Source organism: Thalassophryne amazonica, chromosome 11, assembly GCF_902500255.1.
Source record: "Thalassophryne amazonica chromosome 11, fThaAma1.1, whole genome shotgun sequence".
Classification (NCBI taxonomy): Eukaryota; Metazoa; Chordata; class Actinopteri; order Batrachoidiformes; family Batrachoididae; genus Thalassophryne; species Thalassophryne amazonica.
The window spans coordinates 11220183-11241648 of NC_047113.1; the positions used below are offsets into that span (position 1 = coordinate 11220183).

The following is a 21466-nucleotide window of genomic DNA, read 5'->3' on the forward strand; positions in this document are numbered from 1 at the left end:
TTTAGCACATGGAAGCAGCAGGAAGGCGAGGTCAAGGTCAGGAATCTCGGAGGAGCTGGAAGCCTCAGGAATCATCAATGAGCTTCAGGGAATACCGAGAGCATCTGGAACCTGGAAGGATCTAGCAAGTATCTGACAATGGCTGAGCAGAAACGCAGGGTTTATGTAGCCCACTGCTTATCAGCCATTCATATGCAGCGGGTGTGACTTGACTGAGTGCGCCATCTGGAGACAAAACTCACAAACTACAACAGGATTAAAAACAGGATGGAGGCAGACCATAGCATATATATTGTTCAAATTCAGCCAGTCCGTCTAAATTGGGTGTTAAAACAGCTGACACACACACACACACACACACACATCCACAGATCCTCTCAAACTAAAAAAAAAAAAGTACTTTCATTGAAAGCTCGTTTGAAAAGCAAAAGATGAAAAAAAATTAACATTCCACTCACTCCAGTGTAAAGATTTCCAAATAAGTCCACAACAAAAAGAAGCCTTCACGCTCGCGCATGATCGCAATTGAGATCGTCAGCCGTGGAACGGTCTACTAGTCCTCACTCGGATACACAGAAAGAGATTTTCAGGTTCCACTCAGCCAGAGAGTAATGTCCAGGTCCACTTGCTCTCAGGTTCTGATCGCGCATGTGCATAATGTCTGATCACAACTCTGCCTTGTTGCACATTAGAGAGTCCATTATATCCTGAAAATCACATCTTCTGAGTTTTTCCAATACGAGACATACATCTGCGTTTCCAGGCATGTCGATGATCACAGCAGTAGTCAGCATCCTGTGACACAAACGGCAGCATCACAACACTTTAAGTTCCACAATCTGACAGACTCTGAGAAAGTTAAGCATTTTGGGGTGATGTGTGTCGTCTCCTCTGTAAATCCGATCCAATACTTTTAAAGAAAAGCTCCGAAGCTTGGTTATTGGACATAACTGCATTAGTTTTGCTCTGTCTGTCTCTGTCTGGGATGTTTCTGTTTTGCTATTAACTACGTCACACGCAGAGAAATGCCGAGAATTGCCGAGTGAGACGCTTTCTGGAAATGTACCTGTTACCTCGCTTAGGGAGAGGAATAAAAACATCAGAAACCACTAATTATGAGTGCATGTGCGCAGGGAGACTCACAGTAGTGTTCAGAATAATAGTAGTGCTATGTGACTAAAAAGATTAATCCAGGTTTTGAGTACATTTCTTATTGTTACATGGGACACAAGGTACCAGTAGATTCAGTAGATTGTCACAAATCCAACAAGACCAAGTATTCATGATATGCACACTCTTAAGGCTATGAAATTGGGCTATTAGTAAAAAAAAGTAGAAAAGGGGTGTTCACAATAATAGTAGCATCTGCTGTTGATGCTACAAACTCAAAACTATTATGTTCAAACTGCTTTTTTAGCAATCCTGTGAATCACTAAACTAGTATTTAGTTGTATAACCACAGTTTTTCATGATTTCTTCACATCTGCGAGGCATTAATTTTGTTGGTTTGGAACCAAGATTTTGCTTGTTTACTACTGTGCTTGGGTTCATTGTCTTGTTGAAACACCCATTTCAAGGGCATGTCCTCTTCAGCATAAGGCAACATGACCTCTTCAAGTATTTTGACATATCCAAACTGATCCATGATACCTGGTATGCGATATATAGGCCCAACACCATAGTAGGAGAAACATGCCCATGTCATGATGCTTGCACCACCATGCTTCACTGTCTTCACTGTGAACTGTGGTTTGAATTCAGAGTTTGGGGGTCGTCTCACAAACTGTCTGCGACCCTTGGACCCAAAAACAATTTTACTCTCATCAGTTCACGAAATATTCCTCCATTTCTCTTTAGGCCAGTTGATGTGTTCTTTAGCAAATTGTAACCTCTTCTGCATATGTCTTTTATTTAACAGAGGGACTTTGTGGGGGATTCTTGCAAATAAATTAGCTTAACACAGGCATCTTCTAACTGTCACAGCACTTACAGGTAACTCCAGACTGTCTTTGAGCATCCTGGAGCTGATTAATGGGTGAGCCTTTGCCATTCTGGTTATTCTTCTATCCATTTTGATGGCTGTTTTCTGTTTCTTATTTTCCACGCGTCTCTGGTTTTTTTGTCCATTTTAAAGCATTGGAGATCACTGTAGATGAACAGCCTATAATGCCACACTAGTATTATTGTGAACACCCCCTTTTCTACTTTTTTTTACTAATAGCCCAATTTCATAGCCTTAAGAGTGTGCATATCATGAATGCTTGGTCTTGTTGGATTTGTGAGAATCTACTGAATCTACTGGTACCTTGTTTCCCATGTAACAATAAGAAATATACTCAAAACCTGGATTAATCTTTTTAGTCACATAGTACTACTATTATTCTGAACACTACTGTACAATCATGAGTACTTTGATGTTGTGTTGCTAACTGGGACATTAAAAAGCATGTGACATGTCGTTTAATGGCCTACATAAACATCTGTCAGTAGTGTTATAAAATGTGACAAACTGACTCACATGTAGCAGCTTCACAGCACATCACACTGTTCTTTGTTTGGCCTGCAGCTTCTGACAACAGAGCGAAGGCTGCAGCAGGTGAAAGAGTTCATTAGAGCAACAAGTAGAGGTCCACAACAAGCAGCCTCTTCACACGGAATAGCAAAACGTAGCCTCCAGCTGTGACCTCTCCCATCCAACATGCAAAAATTACACGCCATTGCATAAACTCAAGGCAAACCGTGTTCACAAAGAGATGTACACTTCGTCTAGGAAAGAGTTTAACAAGTGCTGCAGCATAACCTTGCCCAACAGCACTCTGCCCCCAAACCAATTTTTAACCAAACTCCTCCGCAATATCTTTACTGTGCAAATGATTTATTTTATTTATGAATATTTACAAAAGGTCAAAGTGACAAAAGTTAAGAAACTGTTGAAAGAAGTATTAAGAGTGAAGGTCAAATTCTGAGGTGTGATGGAAGAAGATAAAATCAACGCACCGATATATTGTACTCAGTGTATTCTAGTGCTTTTTGACCTTTACTAACACAACAAACTAACTTTCTTACTTTCAAACAGGCAGTAACAGCACATTTCCAGTTCTATAAAAGGGACAGATCAGAAACAAAAATGATGTTTAGAGTATGGTCTAGAGTTTGTAGCACAAGAGCAGACAATAAAAGACTCATATCATAGAGGAGCAAAAGGTGAGAAATTTTGAAAACAGGTAAGGAAACACAGCAACTAAAGCAAATGGACACCTGGAAATCTGTGAAAACATTGTGCAATACATGGTATGGCAGTTCAAGAGAATAGATGTTGCTGTGTTTATACTGTGGGGCTGCAGTGAAGATAACGGAGACATGTTGAGCCTGAAGATACTTGGTGAGCAATTACATCATCTTAAATGATCCAACAAAGCGAGACTGAAGAGTTATAAAATCTGGTATAACTGACTATGTGGATATTGGGAAATAGAATTATTTAAGCATCAGCATTTTTCTGTATCTCTCATTCTGGTTTTCATGCTCTGCACAGCCCAGTCTCACTTTAATTGTGCTCCCATCACAAAATGAGCCAGATTTTTGTGATTTTTTTTTTTTTAACTATTTCTAACCCCACCCCTTCCTCTAACAGTAACCATAGCCTAAACCTCTCCCTTCCCCTAACCATAACCCACACAGACCCCCTGCGTCACTCTGCATTTCATGCTCCTGTCACAAAATGCTTTTTGTAACAGGAGCACAAACCACTAGATTAATGTACTCTTAGCGATGGCATCACAAATGCTGTGAGACTGGGTTGCTCTGCACTGATGTCACTGAAGGACAGAAAGCACTGAAGCTCGAGGACAAACATTTAAGCCCTACCACTGCTGGATTTATTGCATTAATTCATTTCTGCTTATTTCTTTGTATATCACCAGTTCTAACAACAATGTCTCAACAGGCTTAATGCATTCCAGAGCATATGGTGCCCTTTGTCATCAGGCCCTCACACCAGATTACACACACAAAATAAATGAATTAATTAATAAATAAAAATAAAAATCTCCCAAGGACAGATGTGTAATAGTGCTACAGACAAACAGAATATCAACTATAAAATGTAATTGTACAAATAGTAAAAATAGGTACGGGGCTTGAGAACGTGAATACGAATGTCTAAACTGTGAGCAGTGGTGTTTCCTCTGCAATAATTTAGAATAATAAATAATAATAGAAAGTTTTTTCAATCAGTCAAAATTCGTGGTTAGCACTGCTGCCTCACAGCAAGAAGGTCTGGGATCAGTTCTCACATGTGGCCTTTCTGTGTGAAGTTTGCATATTCTCCCCGTGTTTGGGTTCTGTCTGGGTACGCCGGCTTCCTCCCATATCCAAAGACATGCAGGTTAGGTGCACTGGAAACTTTAACTTGTCCATAGGTGCGTGCGCGGGTGTGAATGTGAGTGTGGTTGTTTGTCTATATGTGGCCCTGCGGCAGACTGGCGTCCTGTCCAGGGTGTACCCTGCCTCATGCCCTATGACTGCTTGGATAGGCTCCAGCCCCCTATAAGCGGTTGATGATGAGTGAGTGTGTGTTTATAATGTTCTTTAAAATAATGATTAGTTCTCTTTAATCAGTCATGTTTGTTAAATAAAATCTGATTTATTTTGAAATACTCTAAGCACAGAAAAAGCAGATTTTTCATTGTTAAGATAAACTTGAATTATTTATGTCAGGTCACGTTAAACCAATATACCACATGCCCCTCGATTGGGCTCTGTGTGTTTCTCCAGGTAAAAGTGTACTTACAGACAGCTACAAGTACCTGGGAGTCCAACAAGCCAACTGGAACCATGATGAAGATGCAAGAAGTTCTGTCATATCCAAATACCTCCACAAGGTAAGACAGGAGCTGAGAAGCTAGCTTAATGGTAGGAATAAGAACCAAGCCATCTATATATACGTCCTGCCAGTCATCCGATACCCAGCTGTGATAATAAGTTGGACACAGGAGGAGAGAGATGCTACTGATGTCAAGACATGAAAACTCCTCACAATGCACAGAGGTTTCTACCCAAAGTCCAGCACCCAGATGCTCTATGAGCAAAGGAAGGGGGGAGGGTGATGAGGATTACTGTGTGTCAGAGCCACAATCCAGGATGAGACATGAAGCATCCATGAATACTTCAGAAAGATGGCCCCCTGGGGTCAGCGGCAATACGAATGCCCCAGACAGCTGAAGACAGGTGGTGATTAGGAACAAGAAGAGGACATATCGTGGAAGACCAACCTCTTCCATGGGATGTGCCATCAGCAGTTAGAAGAAGTGGCTGACATCAAGAAGACCTACCAGTGGCTAGAAAGGCCAGCCTAAAGGACAGCACAGAGGCTTTGATCATGCCAGCACAAGAACAATCCCTAAGCACCAGATCCATAGAGGAGGCAGGAGTCTACCACAGCCGACAGGACCCAAGTTGCAGGCTGTGCAAATGTGCCCGACTGTCTTCTTGCCCATGAATATTGTCAGATCCTCTCCAAAGGTAAACATTTGAAAATGTCTGCCCAAGTAATATTCCCACCAAGTTTGATGAAAATCTCGTCAACCCTTTTTTTGTTTGTTTGATTTTTAGTTATATTGTACACAGACACACACACAAAGGCAGGACCATTTAAGACATGCAGGTTAGGTGAATTGGAAACTTTATAATTGTCCAGGTCTCTCTTGCAAAAGAGACCTCAATCTCAATGGGACTAACCTGGTTAAATTAAATACTACAATACCCTGCTTTGTTGGTGTGCAGTGGATAGTGGCTCATTGTATTATTTAGCCACTAACCCACAGACTTCATCCTACTTACCAGCGGTTTTACAGCAGCTGTGATACAGCATAGAAAGTTTTTGTTTTTACCTTACAATGGGGCGTGAAAACACATTGCATCTGATATTTGCAGAAACCGTGGCTAGGGTAAGGGATTTTAAAAATTGGCTGAACAAATCTGAACAGAATTTAGACTGTCACTTTGACATTAACTTGCAGGAAGAAACACTGCATGCATTCTGTAATTGCACTGAGCCCTCTTCAGTACATTAGTAACACTATTACTGTCTGTCGTGTTAATAATAGTCATCAAGAATGTTTTACTGTAAGTCAAGGTCAGTTTTTAATGTCAAACTAAAAGCAAGGCTCTACTGGGTGGAGTGAACATAACATTCAGTCACAGATTGTCCAAACTATACCTTTTTGGAATCTTTATGATCAGGCAAATAATGTGGTGTAGTTTTCTATATGACTAGAGCATCTTTTAATTTAGACCCCTGTGTAATTCTTCAATTTACCCCTACCTGGCTGCCTATTGAAAATTCAAGTGGCCAATCATTTTTTTTTTAAAGAGTTAATGTCTATTTTGTGCCAAATTTGATGTTTGTATCACCATTTGAAGGATTCCACTCTAAATATTCTCTTATCTGCTGCACTATATATGAGATGTAAGCTGCTGCTCCTCAGTGTCTCAATTGCCCTCAAAAGTATTGGAACACTTGGAATTTCACACATTTTAATTTGTTTATTTCATTTCAAATACAATTCCTGATGAAGTGGTGTAGAGGATTTTCTTAAAAAGAAGGCCTGAACGATCCGTTACAATTTGCCAGAAAGTACATCTGAGATGCAAGCCATGATTTGATGTTTTGGTCAAAGAAAGTTTTTTATTTCTTCATAATTGATGTTATAAAGTCCAATAATCGTAAATCAACTGGTAAATCAAGAATCTCCTTTTCTGGCTCAGCTCTTCTTCACCATGACAGTCCAGTACAGCATCTTTAAAACACCAGACGCTGGCCCAATCTGTCTCCCAAGCTCACGCTCTAAACGTGAACAAGAGCCCGGGACACTTAAACTCCTCTACTTGGGACAATAACTTGCCCCTGACCCAGAGGGATCAGTCCACCCTTTTCTGACAAAGGACCATGGTCATACAACTGACTTCCACGTAACCATGGAGGGATGCTAATTTGCATCCCAGTTGCTTCATACGTCATCTCAGACTTGCTCAGTGCACGTCAGAAGTCACTACCTGATGAAGCCAACAGAACCACATCATTTGGAAAAAGCAGAGATGCATCTCTAAGGTCAACAAACTGCACACCCTCCCGTCCCTGACTGTGTCTTAAAATCCAGTCCATGAAAATCATGAATGGGATTGGTAACAAGGGGCAGCCCTGGTTGACTCCAACACCCACAGAAAACAGGTACAATGTAATGGCAAGAATGTGGATACAGCTCCTACTTAGGTCAGATGGAAACTGGGTTGCTCATTATAGTGGTTCCAGTACCCCATATTCCTGCACCACCCCTCACAGGACACCTCAAGAAACCCAGTGGTAGACCTTTTCCAAGTCCACAAAACACAGGTAGACACCTTTAGACACCAGCATTACTCTCCTGGTAGGACCACCCTTGGCTAAATGGTCCCAGCGGAGGAGACAGAAAAAGGGCAATCCAATTAACTTTTTATGATGGACAATTAAGGACAGAGTTACCTTCCCCGGATTATGGGAACTGGGGCCTCCTCGTGGAACCAGGCTAGGTGGGAGAGGAGCTCAAAGGCAAGAGCCTGGTGGCTGGGTCTCCAGCCATGGGACTCAGTCAGCTCAGCTTGAAAAAAAGCATTGTGTCACCTTCATGTGGGCTCACTGCTCACAAGAGGAGTGTAAAGGGTCTTGTGCACTGTGCTAGGGGCAGTGGACAGGGGCAAATGTCCACACAGACTGACACTTGGTAAAAACCAAACAAATAAATGAAAAACAAGCATAATGACTTTGATTTGTATTTTACTGCAGAGAGTGTGACCCCCAAATTGTTCATGTTTAGTGTGGTCAACTTCATTTATTATTATATAACGGTTGAGTGGATCCTTGTCATTTGATTTGTGCTTTGGATGTCACATGACATGGATTATTTGTCCCATTTGTGTTGCATTGCATTTAGAGTGCAAATTTGGTTCCATACGTTTGGTATCACTGCACTCTGTGCACACACACCTACACGCGCACGGACACAAAACAAATCCACTACGCTGTCTGGAGGCTGTTAGCAGGAAGTTAGAATGAAAAGCTGGACTAATTTCTGACGTGATTTTTTTTTTTGTGCTGCACTGAGGATGTACATAGTCTTTTTTGTAATATACGTGTGCACAAGCGCCGACTCGGTTGTGTGAGCATGCAGGCACATGATGATGATGAGTTGATTGAGATAACTGGCGGTGCTAATTCTTGTAAGACATATATACACACACACACACAAAATCCCCTCCGCTGTAAGCTGACTAGATGCATGAAGAGCTGTTCAGATGAAAAGCTGATGTGATTTTTGACTGGACTGAGGAACACAAAGTCTTTTTTTTTAATGGAAGTCCGAAGTCAGTGCACTGCATCATCGGACTACACGTCACAATTTCGACTTTAGCAGCAGTTGTTCATTCGGCTGCTCCCAGTTGTGTTCGGGGTCGCCACAGTGGATACAGCCAAATCTGCATTGGTAATTGGCACAAGTTTTACGCCAGATGCCCTTCCTGATGCAACTCCAGTTTTACCCGGAGAAACACACACAGCCACTGGTGTTCCAAAGAGGTCTCCCATCCAAGTACTAACCAGATGCTGCTCTGCTTAGCTTCTGAGATCTGACGGGATCAGGCTGACACAGAGCAGACCCGCTGCTTCGACTTTAGCAGCAGTGGAACACCAAAATGTAAGTCCCTTTTCTGTTGTTTATAAATTAATAAAATCAAATGACAAGGATTTATTTTAGTCGTTATATTAAACAAATAATGAATGCTTTTTACATCCTTTCAATGGAACAAATATTTAGTCCGCTGAAAGCTGGAACATAACATTCAACTTGGCATCACCTCATTGAATGGTATGTTCCAGCTTTCACCTCATGATATATTCATACCATTGAACTAATAAACATTCATTATTTGTATAATATACATCCATTCCTGCATTTAACGCGTGCAACTTATTCCAAAAATAGTTAGGATGGGGGCAATTTAGAAATGAGGTACAAGCTATTAAGGATCCCTGAACAATATGAAATATTAAATAGAATATTGTTTTTATCCGACATCACGCTGTCCCACTTATGTCCTAAACATTCATGAAATGTTTTCACCTCCCAGAGGCATACTCTTTCCTTTTACTTCATTTTTCTTTCACCTGTATTTCATCCGTATTTATTTGGTAAAATGGGATCATTGTTACCTTTATGCGACTCTTTCAATGTGTAGACTGTGCCAGCATAAAAGAAACACTGGGCAATCATGTAAACAAGGTTCTTCATTGTTCAAAGATCTGAACAAAATGAGATGTAATCTTCAAAGCCAATCATTTCACTGCCATTATTGTTACTATTATGTACAACAGTGTCTTGCTTCTGTGATAGGAAGGACAGTTTCCACTCAGTTCATTTTATTATTATATTTAGCAATTCATTAATATAATTATGTGTACATGTAAAAACAGTGACTATTGTGTAATTTTTTAAGCCTCATGTTTGACTTAACATACAAGTTGAAAACTTGTGTGTTAACCCTGAATCTAATTTGCCATAATATTCAATATCAGACTAACTCTGCTGAAAAGTAAATGTTTATAAAGGTTATTGCCTTTGTAATAATACTGTCTTTCAGTGCACTGTAAAATAGTGCAATGTACAAATAACAGCCATGATATGTGCTGCATAATTGCTCACCTTTCATCCTCTGCTTATTCTGTACTTGGAGGCAATGACTTCTATGTTTAAAAGCAATACCCTAATTTTTTTCCATACAGTGGCATAACTCTGAAGTTTTGTTGAGACTGATGACTTATTTGCTCCCTTGTGAAAAGGGAATATGTGAATATGTGTGCTGTGCTGCACTGAGGACAGAGTTGGAAGGACAAAGATAAATTGGCTGTGGAAGTCAGTTGTATGAACTATCTGGTCTTTTCAGTGAAAACATCATTGCAAGTAAGCTCACTCGTTATGGTTTGGGGAACTGGTTTGGGGTTCTGTGGTTGTCTCCTCCTCCCTTCTGTTTTCCTGCCAATGGAGCGGACAGTACACCTGCAGCTGTGACACACCTGCATTCCTTGAGTTTGCAAATTTCTACCATAAATTTGTTTGTAACTACAGTCAAGTAGCCTCATCCCCTCACAGCACTCATGTCCCCCAAGATCCCCTTTAGTTATACACCTGCGACTGCCCAGGCCTTCATGCATCTTCAACAACTGTTCACTACCGCACCCATACTCATGTAGCCGGACCATAGCCACCAGTTTACGGTGGAGGTTGATGCCTCCGATAGCGGGATTGGGGCAATGCTTTCACAGAGCGATGTTGATAACGTCTCCATCCTTGTGGGGGTTTTTTCTCGCTGCCTGTGTCAAGCTGAGGTCAATTATGGTGTTGGCAGTCGGGAACTATTGGCCATTAAGGATGCTTTGGAGGAGTGGCATCACTGGTTGGGGGGGTCTACTATACCATTCGTTGTCTGGGCCGATCACTTACATACAGAATGCCAAGAGACTCAGTGCTCATCAAGCCAGGGAGGCACTTTTTTTTAACTTTTCCATTACCTACAGACCAGGCTCAAAGAACACAAAACTGGATGCTCTCTCCAAACAGTTTTCCAAAGAGATCTCAACACCCTGAACCATATACTACCACTTCCCATCATCGTGGGGACCCTCACCTGGGAGCTCAAGCAGCACATCATGGATGCCCAGGGACAACATCTGGATCTATTTATTTCACCCACCATGGTCTCTCAGGTACTGCAATTTTGTCACTCCTCTAAACTCACCTGTCATCCCAGCATTAATCACACTTTGGATAATCTCAAGAGACATTTTTGGTGGCCTTCTATTGCTGCGGACTGCAGGGATTTTGTGTTGTCTTGTTCTGATTGTGCCTGAGGCAAACCATCCCATCAACCGACCAATGGCCTCCTCCATCCTCTCCCGGTTCTTCATCGCCCCTGGTCACATATCAGTTTGGATTTTGTCACTTGAGTTCCATATTCACTTGGACACACTGTGATCCTCACCATTGTCGACCTGTTCTCCAAGATGGTGCACTTCGTCTGCTGACCTCCTGGGCCACTATGTCTTCCATCTGCATGGCATCCCGTTGGACATTGTGTCGGACTATGGTCCCCAGTTTACATCCCACATCTGGAAGGCATTCTGCCCAGTGTTGTGGGCCACAGTCAGTCTGGTGTCTGGGTTCCTCGACCAGTCTAATGACCAGGTGGAATAGGCCCACTAGGACTTGGAATTGGCACTTCGCTGCACCACCGCCAAAGACCCTGCAGGCTGGAGTGAACATCTGCCCTGGATTGAAGATGCACACAACTCGCAGGTATGCATGGCCACTAGACTAACCCCATTTGAGTGCTCCCTAGATTAGCAGCTGCATCTGTTCCCAAAGCAAGATGAGGAAATGGCCATGCCCTACGTCCAGGCACACCTCAGGTATTGCTGCAGGGTCTGGGCTGCTGCCTGTTCTACGTTATTGGGATCCAGGTACAAGGCTTGTCACCATGCAGACCACCATTGGGCTGCGGCTCTGTGGTCCTGGAGATGAGGTGCGGGTATACTCTGCCAACATCCTGCTGCAGACGGAGTCCTGCAAACTGGCTCCTGAGTTCCTAGAACTTTCATGGTTGACTGAATAGTCAACCCTGTGGCAATTCATCTTCACCTTGTGAGGTCTCTTTGGATCCATCCAGTCGTCCACATCTCCCGCCTGCGGCCGGTCTGGACCAATCCTCTGTGCTCTCCGGCTGGGCCCCCTCCTCCTACCCTGGTTGTGGATGGCCACCTGGCCTGGACTGTGGGTATTTTTTTCTGTTCACGCATCACTGTCTATTTCCTCTTTTGCCCACCTGGTAACCTCCTTAAGTGACCCGTCCAGCAGTGAATCCACCTCCCGGTCTCCACCTCATCTCTACCCTTTACACATTTCCAATAAATTGTCATGGTTGAATTTGTACACCCAAACTGCTTCACTACATTTGAGTCTGTCTCCAGTTCCTGGTCTGCCACAACAGCTGTACTTCAGTGGTGATATAACACAACTTTCAGTTAGAATTTCAACTGGTCAAGTGATTTTGATGGAAAACCTCTTTGTCTATGCCAGTAAATACTGTATTGAAAGAGTGTAATGAGCCATATTACACAAGAACAGTTTTTATCAAACGTTTATCATTAAATGTGGAAGGAGCTTCAAGTTCAAGCTGCAAGTACGGGGTGGGCGTTTATGTACGGGGTGGCATTTATAAGCTTTTGCTTCTGCCACAGCCTTTCAGCCACACTAAAATGGTAAATTGTTTGAGTTTTGTTCTATGTTTTAATTTTGTTTTCTCTTGACTTGTTTTGTAAATGAGAGATTTTGTTCATGCGTGCTGAATAAATCATTCATTCATTCAAGTTAAACATCCTGAGTCTGACAGCTCTGAGCATCTATGAACTGAAACAGCTCATTTTAGACTTATGTGACATGTCTCAGAAGTCCATATATAGAATCCAACTCCCTTGGTCAAACACATCTATATGGTCTGAGAGCGATGGAGGAATGCCGCAAATCTGAAGAAAAGTGGGTGTGGTTAGCAGCAACTTCTTGTAATTTAAAGCAACTGACAAACAGGTCATTCCTTAGAGACCTGAAAATGTATATATTTTATATACAACCCCAATTCCAATGAAGTTGGGAGGTTGTGTAAAACATAAATACAAGCAGAATACAGTGATTTGCAAATCCTCTTCAACCTATATTCAATTGAATACACCATAAAGACAAGATATTTAATGTTCAAACTGATAAACTTTGTTGTTTTTGTGCAAATATTTGTTCATTTTGAAATGGATGCCTGCAACACCTTTCAAAAAAGTTGGGACAGGGCAACAAAAGACTGGGAAAGTTGATGAATGCTCAAAGAACACCTAATTGGAAACAGGTGAGTGTCATGATTGGGTATAAAAGGAGCTTCCCCAAAAGGCTCAGCCATTCACAAGCAAAGATGGGGAGAGGATCACCACTTTGTGAACAACTGCATGAAAAAAATAGTCCAACCGTTTAAGAGCAATGTTTCTCAACGTTCAATTGCAAGGAATTTAGGGATTCCATCATTTACAGTCAATAATATAATCAGAAGATTCAGAGAATCTGGACAACTTTCTACACCTAAGTGGCAAGGCTGAAAACCAACATTGAATACCCATGACCTTCGATCCCTCAGGTGGCACTGCAGTAAAAACCTACATTGTGTAAAGGATCTTACCGCGTGGGCTCAGGAACACTTCCGAAAGCCAGTGTCAATTAACACAGTTCGTCGCTACATCTACAAGTGCAAGTTAAAACTCTACCGTGCAAAGCGAAAGCCATACATCATCAACATCCAGAAACTCTGCCCCCTTCTCTGGGACTGAGCTCATTTGAAATGGACAGACGCAAAGTGGAAAAGAGTGCTGTGGTCTGATGAGTCCATATTTCAAATTGTTTTTGCAAATCATGGACATCGTGTCCTCTGGACAAAAGAGGAAAAGAAGAGTGTTAGTGCCCATGGCATGGGCAACTTACACATCTGTGATGGCACCATCAATGCTGAAAGGTACATCCAGGTTTTGGAGCAACACATGCTTCCATCCAAGCAATGTCTTTTTCAGGGACGTCCCTGTTTATTTCAGCAAGACAATGCCAAGCCACATTCTGCACGTGTTACAACAGCTTGACTTCATAGTAAAAAAGTGCGGGTACTAGACTGGCCTGTCTGCAGTCCAGACCTGTCGCCCACTGAAAATGTGTGGCGTATTATGAAGGGCAAAATACGGCAATGGAGACCCTGGACTGTTGAACAACTGAAGTCGTACATCAAGCAAGAATGGGAAAGAATTCCACCTACAAAGCTTCAACAATTAGTGTCCACAGTTCCCAAATGCTTAATGTGTTGTTAGAAGGAAAGCTGATACTAATGTCCCGGCTTATTTGAAATGTGTTGCAGGCATCCATTTCATAAAGAGCAAATATTTGCACAAAACAACAAAGTTTATTAGTTTGAACATTAAATATCTTGTCTTTGTGGTGTATTCAAATAGGTTGAAGAGGATTTGCAAATCGTATTCTTTTTATTTACATTTTACACAACGTCCCAACTTCATTGGAATTGGGGTTGTAGCATCCCCACCACCCAATGAGTTCAACATGATTAGTAGTTGATTATCAGCATGTTCAAATAAATGATGCCAGGTTACAGGAACAGCAGTGCCAAAGTCTGCTGATTTCAAGATGTTTTCTTCATTTTTCGTTCTCAATTTTCTTAATATTTTCTTTATTGTCTTTCATTTATTGTCTTCAGGCTGTATCTGCTGTGACCCCAAACAAAATGGGAGCAGCCAAAAGGACAACAACAACAACAATAAATTAAAGCTTCCTGATGAAATGGTGTAGAAGAGGATTTTCTTAAAAAGACCTGAACGTTCAGCTACAATTTGCCAAAATGTACATTTGAGATGCAAGCCCAGATTTGATGTTTTGGCGAAAGAAACCTTTGTATTTCTTCATAAATGGTGTAAATAAAGTCCAAGACATATTCAGTGACTTGCAAATGTTGATGTTTCCATCCCCTGACTTGTCTGAAGAAAACTGGCAATAAAGCTGATTATTATTATTTACAGGTATTATAACGTTTTAAAGATTTGCTTTCAGTTTGAGGAAGATAATTTTAGAATTTTTTAGAATTTGTATTTTTGTATTTCTTGTATTTGAAATGGCATAAACAAATTAAAATGTGTGAAACAGCAAGTCTTCCAATACTTTTGCAGGTCAATGTATCCAAACCTTATGATGAGTGCAAAATAAGTGTGGTATTATTACTGTTTATTAAGAATGTTTAAGTTTCACTGTTGCTGCACTTTGTGTCAAATTATAATCATAAAAGCTATTCATATGACAATACTGAGATATGATCATTTTTCCATATTGTACAGCCCTGCTGTCAACTAGCTGAAAACTTTTTATATTAATTTACATCTACATTAAAAAATGCTTAAAGTGGCAGGGGGTTAAGGGGGCTGTAAGTAGGGGGGGGGTCTGTGGGTTGGAACCCCCCTCTCCCCAGAAGCTGAAAGCCATGCTAATACTCCCTGAAGCATTTGCTCAAAAAAAAAACAGTCTGAAGGACCTCAATGACATGATGAGATGCTGAAGAGCTTCGCTCATTCACGTCTGTGACATATACATATTATTTTACATATAAACATTGGCTAGGTTAAGCTCATTCTAATGAAAAATATACATTAAACCCCGGATACATGGCACTAACGAAGGACACCGAAGCTAAAACAAAACAAGAAATCTGGACTTACGTTGACTTTCGGAGACATAATTTAACCATCGTCCAGCTTAATTTCTGTAGCTGGCACTTCAGAATTTTCAAACTGTTGAAAAATGTGAACCAATCCTGACGACAACCTCAAATCGTCCGTATTCTGTTTTACTTTCTATCTTGATGGTTCCTCATCATTTGCATAGTTCCTGTACCATCAACGTTCCATTTGATTGTCGTCCAACTTCATCCAACCTTCCAAGTCCGACGTCTTGCATGAACGTTGACAATATCTGAAAGGATCAGTAACTAAAGATCTGACGAGCTGAACGTGACCCGTCCATGTGTGAGACGAAAAGCAATGTTTTCATACAGAACAATGGCGACCAAGAACATTTGATCAACTTTAACTATTTACGCACGTTTCAGCCGTCTCTGGCCACAATGTGCACGTACGCGCACACATTGTTGTAGTGAAGACAAACATGTTGTCAAGACAACACAGGTGGCTGTGGAGAGCACAGACTCGCTGCAGAAATGATCATAGCATCAAGGTCGCAGTTTTGCTTTGTTATTCTATTGTTAGTTTTGGTTTTTGTTCGGTCTTATGCCTCTGCACTAGCAGGCTTTTCGGTGATGGTTGAAGTACCGGCTCATTCGTCCAGTTTTCTTCTCAACGATTTGTGGCTTGTGACTTTTTCCTTTGTTAGCTAACACCGTGGTGCCGTGTGACCAGGCCATTAAGAGAGTCAATATACATACAGTAAATCTACTGATCTACTTCGCATACTCTTGATAGGTACGAGGTCTATTAGAAAAGAAACCAACCTTTTTATTTTTTCAAAAACTATATGGATTTGAATCACGTGTGATTGCGTCAGACAAGCTTGAACCCTTGTGCGCATGCGTGAGTTTTTCCACGCCTGTCGGTTGCGTCATTTGCCTGTGAGCAGGCTTTGAGGGAGGAGTGGTCCACCCCCTTGGCGGATTTTCATTCTCAGGAAATGGCGGAATGACTTGGGCTTTTATCCATCAGAATTTTTCAGAAACTGTTAGAGACTGGCAGCTGGAAACCATTAGAAAATGTATTTGGCTTTCGGTGAAAATTTTACAGGCTTCACAGAGAATAAGGACTGTTACTACAGCTTTAAGGACGCTTGGCGCGCCGCGCTACGTGCCGCCATCGAGAGCCACAAACCACCGGATCATTTCTAAACGGATGGCTCTGTGGATCCGAGGGCCGTCGTGTGCACTTTCTCGTTATCACAAGAGCTGGACATCAACCATTTTCCGGCAGATTTCACTTTTAACAAGATTTGTCATGGAAAGCCGAGCGGAGGCTTCGCGCATCACGACTGATTTGCTGATGGAGCGAGACAAAGGAACACCTCGGTTTTGGTCTCACAGGACGGCTTTGAGATGGCGATCAGACAGCTGTCGGTGGTTTTTCCATCGAGTGATTATCCGAGAAATTGTGGATGTGCCTGGACATGCCAGAACATGTCCCGTGAGGCTTCATCACAGCGTTGCTGTGCGCCATGCAGCACCGCCGCGACGCACGAAGCCTCCGCTGCTCTTTCCATGACATAACCTCCTGTAACAATGGAATGTGCCATTCATTTCCAAACTGGACGCTGTGTTTTATCTGGGATGTCGTCTGACTAGCACAGGAATTGTGAAAAGACATGGACATCAGCACTTTTTCGGCACATTGAGACAGATGTGTGGAGGAATTCCGCGCGTTGTGGCAGTGCCGCATGGCGCAAAGCAATGCCGTGATGAAGCCTCACGGGACATGATCTGGCATGTCCAGGCACAATTTCTCGGATAATCACTCAATAGAAAAACCACTGACAGCTGTCTGAACGCCATCTCAAAGCCGTCCTGTGAGACCAAAACGGAGGTGTTCCTTTGTCTCGCTCCATCAGCAAATCGGTCGTGACCCGCGAAGCCTCCGCTCAGCTTTCCATGACAAAATCTCTTGTTAAAAGTGAAATCTGCTGGAAAATGGCTGATGTCCAGCTCTTGTGATAACCAGAGAAAGTGCACATGACAGTCTCAGATCCAAAGAGCCATCCGTTTTAGAAATGATCCGGTGGTTTGTGGCTCTCGATGGAGGCACGGAAAAAAAGCCCACATCATTCCGCCATTTCCTGACAATGAAAATCCGCCAAGGGGGCTGGACCACTCCTCACTCAAAGCCTGCTCACAGGCGAATGATGCAATCGACAGGCGTGGAAAAACTCACACATGTGCACGAGGGTTCAAGCTTGTCTGACGCAATCACGTGATTCAAATCCATATGGTTTTTGAAAAAAAATAATAAGGTCGGATACTTTTCTAATAGACCTCGTAAGCAGTATTGTACTAAATTTTGTCATATTTTGTCAATTTTGTCCATGTTCTGACCCCTGTCTAGCATTCTCTAGTTTTGTCAATTAGTTGTGTGTTTTCCATACTATACCTAACAAACCCTGTGTAACATTACCCATAGGTTTTCTATAGAAACCCGGGAAAGCCATTTTGAACTCTAAAAATTGCTGCTCTGAGTGTTGCCATATTGGCAATGCTTACTCTGCCTATATCACGACCAACCATGAATGGAAAAGAGGTTGAGTATGGATGAGACCCTGAGTCATCTTGGTGGAACGAATTATGTCAAAACACTCCCCCTTCTTTGAGTTACTGAGCAAACTAACAGAATAACCTTGCTTTTGGTGTTTAAGTCATTGTTTGGAGAACTGTGCAGGGGTCCTCACAACAGCTGGCTTTGATGTGGGCATTAAAAATGATCACTTGCTTATTTCTTCAGTCATTATGGATAACTTGGACTGAAGATCATCAAGCTACTTATGAGCATTGTGTTCTTTATAAAAAAAAAAAATGTATCCAAAAGTACTCTGAAATATGAATACCTGGAAATGGTTTAACTGGGAATGGTGTTTTTTCTCATTTCAGGAACCCTAATGTTTGTTCTGCAAAACATTACAAGTCCGGGAAAAAAAATGCAACAGTTGACCCTAATTCAGAGAACAAAAATCATTGAGTTCTGTGCAAATGCATCCTAAGGGCTGACTTGCATCTCTTTGTCAGTAACTGTGATGATGTGGCACACCAGGCAGGTGGACACCCATGCAGACTCCTGACTCAGATGGGGGATTAGAAAAAGGTTTTCATCAAAAATTAGGCTGAGGTTGATACACAGGTTGTCAGATAAAGCAGGCGGAAGTACAGACAGTCGTGAGGCGGTGGCGTGGTCAGTTAACGAGCACAATTCCAGCAGAGGCAAACAGGTATAATGGAGTCAAAAACAAGCAGGGCTCAGGCACGAAGAAGCAGGTAAGCAGGTTCAGACAAAAGGTGTAGTCAAAAACAAGCGAGGGTCGTACACGGCAAGAAAACAGACTATGGCGAAATACAGGAGGCTTGGCACGAGGCAGGATTCACAACGAACTAGCACTGGAATGAGGAAATCATAGGGCTAAATACAGAGGGTAATCAGGGTGTCATGAAGTGCAGGTACAGGGAGGAAAGCATGGCTGGACGAGACAAAGGTGAGACAGGAGACAAGAGTGGAGTGACAGGTGGGCGTGTCAAACACATGCAGCAGTATCAGAAATATGACAGTGACAAGACAAACGTTAATGCCCCTTCACACATACTACGAATAAGTACAAATAAGGGCAAATCCCGGAGGAACAGCTCATTTGGGCGAACCACAAAAACAGCGAGCTAATGGGCAGGTGTGAACGATCCTGCTGTGACGGTTTCGTGCATGAGAACACAGTGTGCACTATGGTTGCGTATCGAGAACTGGTTCTTTTTGGGTATCATTAAGAATTGATTTGATCCACCGACAACAATAGCCTTTTTGCTTAACGATTCCCTTATCGTTCCTTCAGAGCGGCCGTTGTTTTGAGGGTGTTTGTCTGGAAAATGATCATTTCTCTATGTTGATTACAGACCCTGCACCAGCTCTGTAATCAACCGCATCTGCAGTGCAACTCCATGTTGAAGCGTGAACCAGTGCAGCAGTGCTTTGATCCACTGGCTCGTTGGTTCTTTGATTCACTGCTCTTCAGAAGCGGCAAGTCCACTTCTTAAACCCTCTCAAAGTCATTAAAATATGTCAGTCATGAGTCACTTTTGTGTGGATTAAAGTCACTAACTGGGACTCTTGTCTTGTTGCAAGAAATGAGAATCGTCCTTCATTTCATTGGCACAGCTCTAAACGCTGCACGGCTCTCTGCCGAGACAGAGTCTGGTAGGAAATGAATAACTTCAAAATGAATTAAATAAAATTACACCTCTTTCCAAACGCTGTAATACAGACAATAAACTACAATCGACTAAAATATTTTTTTCTCCCAAAATGAGAGGTCCTGCATTCTTTATGAATTACATCCTGACATGCAGCACAGCCGGCTGCAAGAGCTCAGGTCAGATGTATGGAAAGACATTCATTTAAGGATTCGAAAGAATTTTATTGTCATATGCACAAAAGAACATGTTCCCTGCACAATGAAATGTGTCTACTGCATTTAACCCATCCTAATTGCCAGTTAGGAGCAGAAGTCGCCATTAGGCGCCCGGGGACCAGCTCCAGATGTACATCCCTGCCTTGGTCAACAGCAGGGCTGAGCAAACCAAGACCGACCCATAACAAACGACACACACATAACACACAACACACATAGGCCGGCCCGGTACATAAACACATTAAAAAGCACACACGAGGGAAGAAAGAGAAGAAAAAAAAACCCACAGCACAGAAAAACAATCACACAGACAGACAAAGATGCAGGACGACAACCGAGATTTGAAGGTCCAGTTTATCAGAACACTCCGGAGGCAGCCTATTAGGCGCCGTCAACGGCCTTGTCCGACAATCCTGGAAGGGGGAGGGGCTCAGCCCTGAGCAGTCCACTGTCCACAGTCAACGTCAGAGCTGGAGAAGCTGAGGGGAGGGGGATGACCAGGGAGCGAGGCTTAAGTGTTGATCTTCTTGAGGTTTTTTTTATCACAGCGGCCTTGAAGTGCAGCTGTGTTTGGGGAGACCAAATGAATATCCAAATTAGCAGACGCCTGAAAGATTCCACAGTTCTGAGAACAGAGTGGCTCTCAATGCATCTGAATGTAGAATGTGGTCTTTACAGATGGTCAAAGCGGGTTTCCAGAGCTGCAATCCTGCCCGAGATGTTTTCCAGCGTGCGGTTAACACCCGCCGACTGGGCAGCCACTGCCTTCCCAATCGAATCAATCATATAGGGCAGCCTGGACGGCCCAATTAAAGCTGCTTCCACTTTCTTGATTTTCCGGTAAACCAGCGCCATGCCCACTCCACACAGCAGAAAGCTGGTCACCACCAAGCCAAATATATACACATCTTCAACGTCCTCTACAGAAAGCATGTAAAGGCACATGACCTGCCATCTCCTCCACGAGTCCATCACGTAACCCATCACATGCGTCCCGGCAGGACAGGTCGGGTCCTCCGCCCACGAATGTCTTGTGGAAAAAAATAGTGTCAATTGCATTCAGAGACCACTTTAACAGATCCATTTTTGTCATTTTCTAGAAGAGCAAAGCTGCAGCCTCACAGACAACACGCCACAGAAGCAGGAAAGATAAGGAGGGAGGGAGAAGAGAAAAATGCGTCCGTCTCGGCCGAGTGCAAGCTGGCAAAAAAATTCATGCCAATAATGTCTGAAACGAAATGCTTTTGACAAACACTACAGATTTTGTTTATTTCTATTTATGTCCAGAGATCACGGATCCACCATGTAGAGTTTATTATGTCCAGAGTTTAAGGATCCAGTGACCAATTTCATATTTATTTACTTTAAGACTCAATAACATGTTGTTGACATAGAAAACCTGTAAAGCCTACTTTTAGCACACAGAAAATTCACAACAGGTATCGATAAGGGAATTGATAAGGAATTGGATTGATAAGCGGAATCAATAATGGTATCGATAGATAAAATCTTATCAATATCCATCCCTAGTGTGCGCAGCTGGAGCATGTGTAACCACATCACGTAGCTGCTGTGAAAACAAAAAAGAAAAATACATGCCACCCATGGGATTCGAACCTGCAAAGCTCTGATTACCAGCC

At 42.4% G+C, this 21466-nt stretch overlaps 1 long non-coding RNA gene across 1 annotated transcript; it reads right to left on the reverse strand.

Annotated features, from left to right (window-relative positions):
• Positions 1–4298: 4298 nt before the first annotated feature.
• On the reverse strand, positions 4299–20013 carry LOC117520272. Its single transcript, XR_004563589.1, has 3 exons — positions 20002–20013; positions 8692–8694; positions 4299–4546 (listed from the first exon to the last, which is right to left on the reverse strand). It is a non-coding gene; the product is annotated as an uncharacterized LOC117520272 (long non-coding RNA).
• Positions 20014–21466: the final 1453 nt, after the last annotated feature.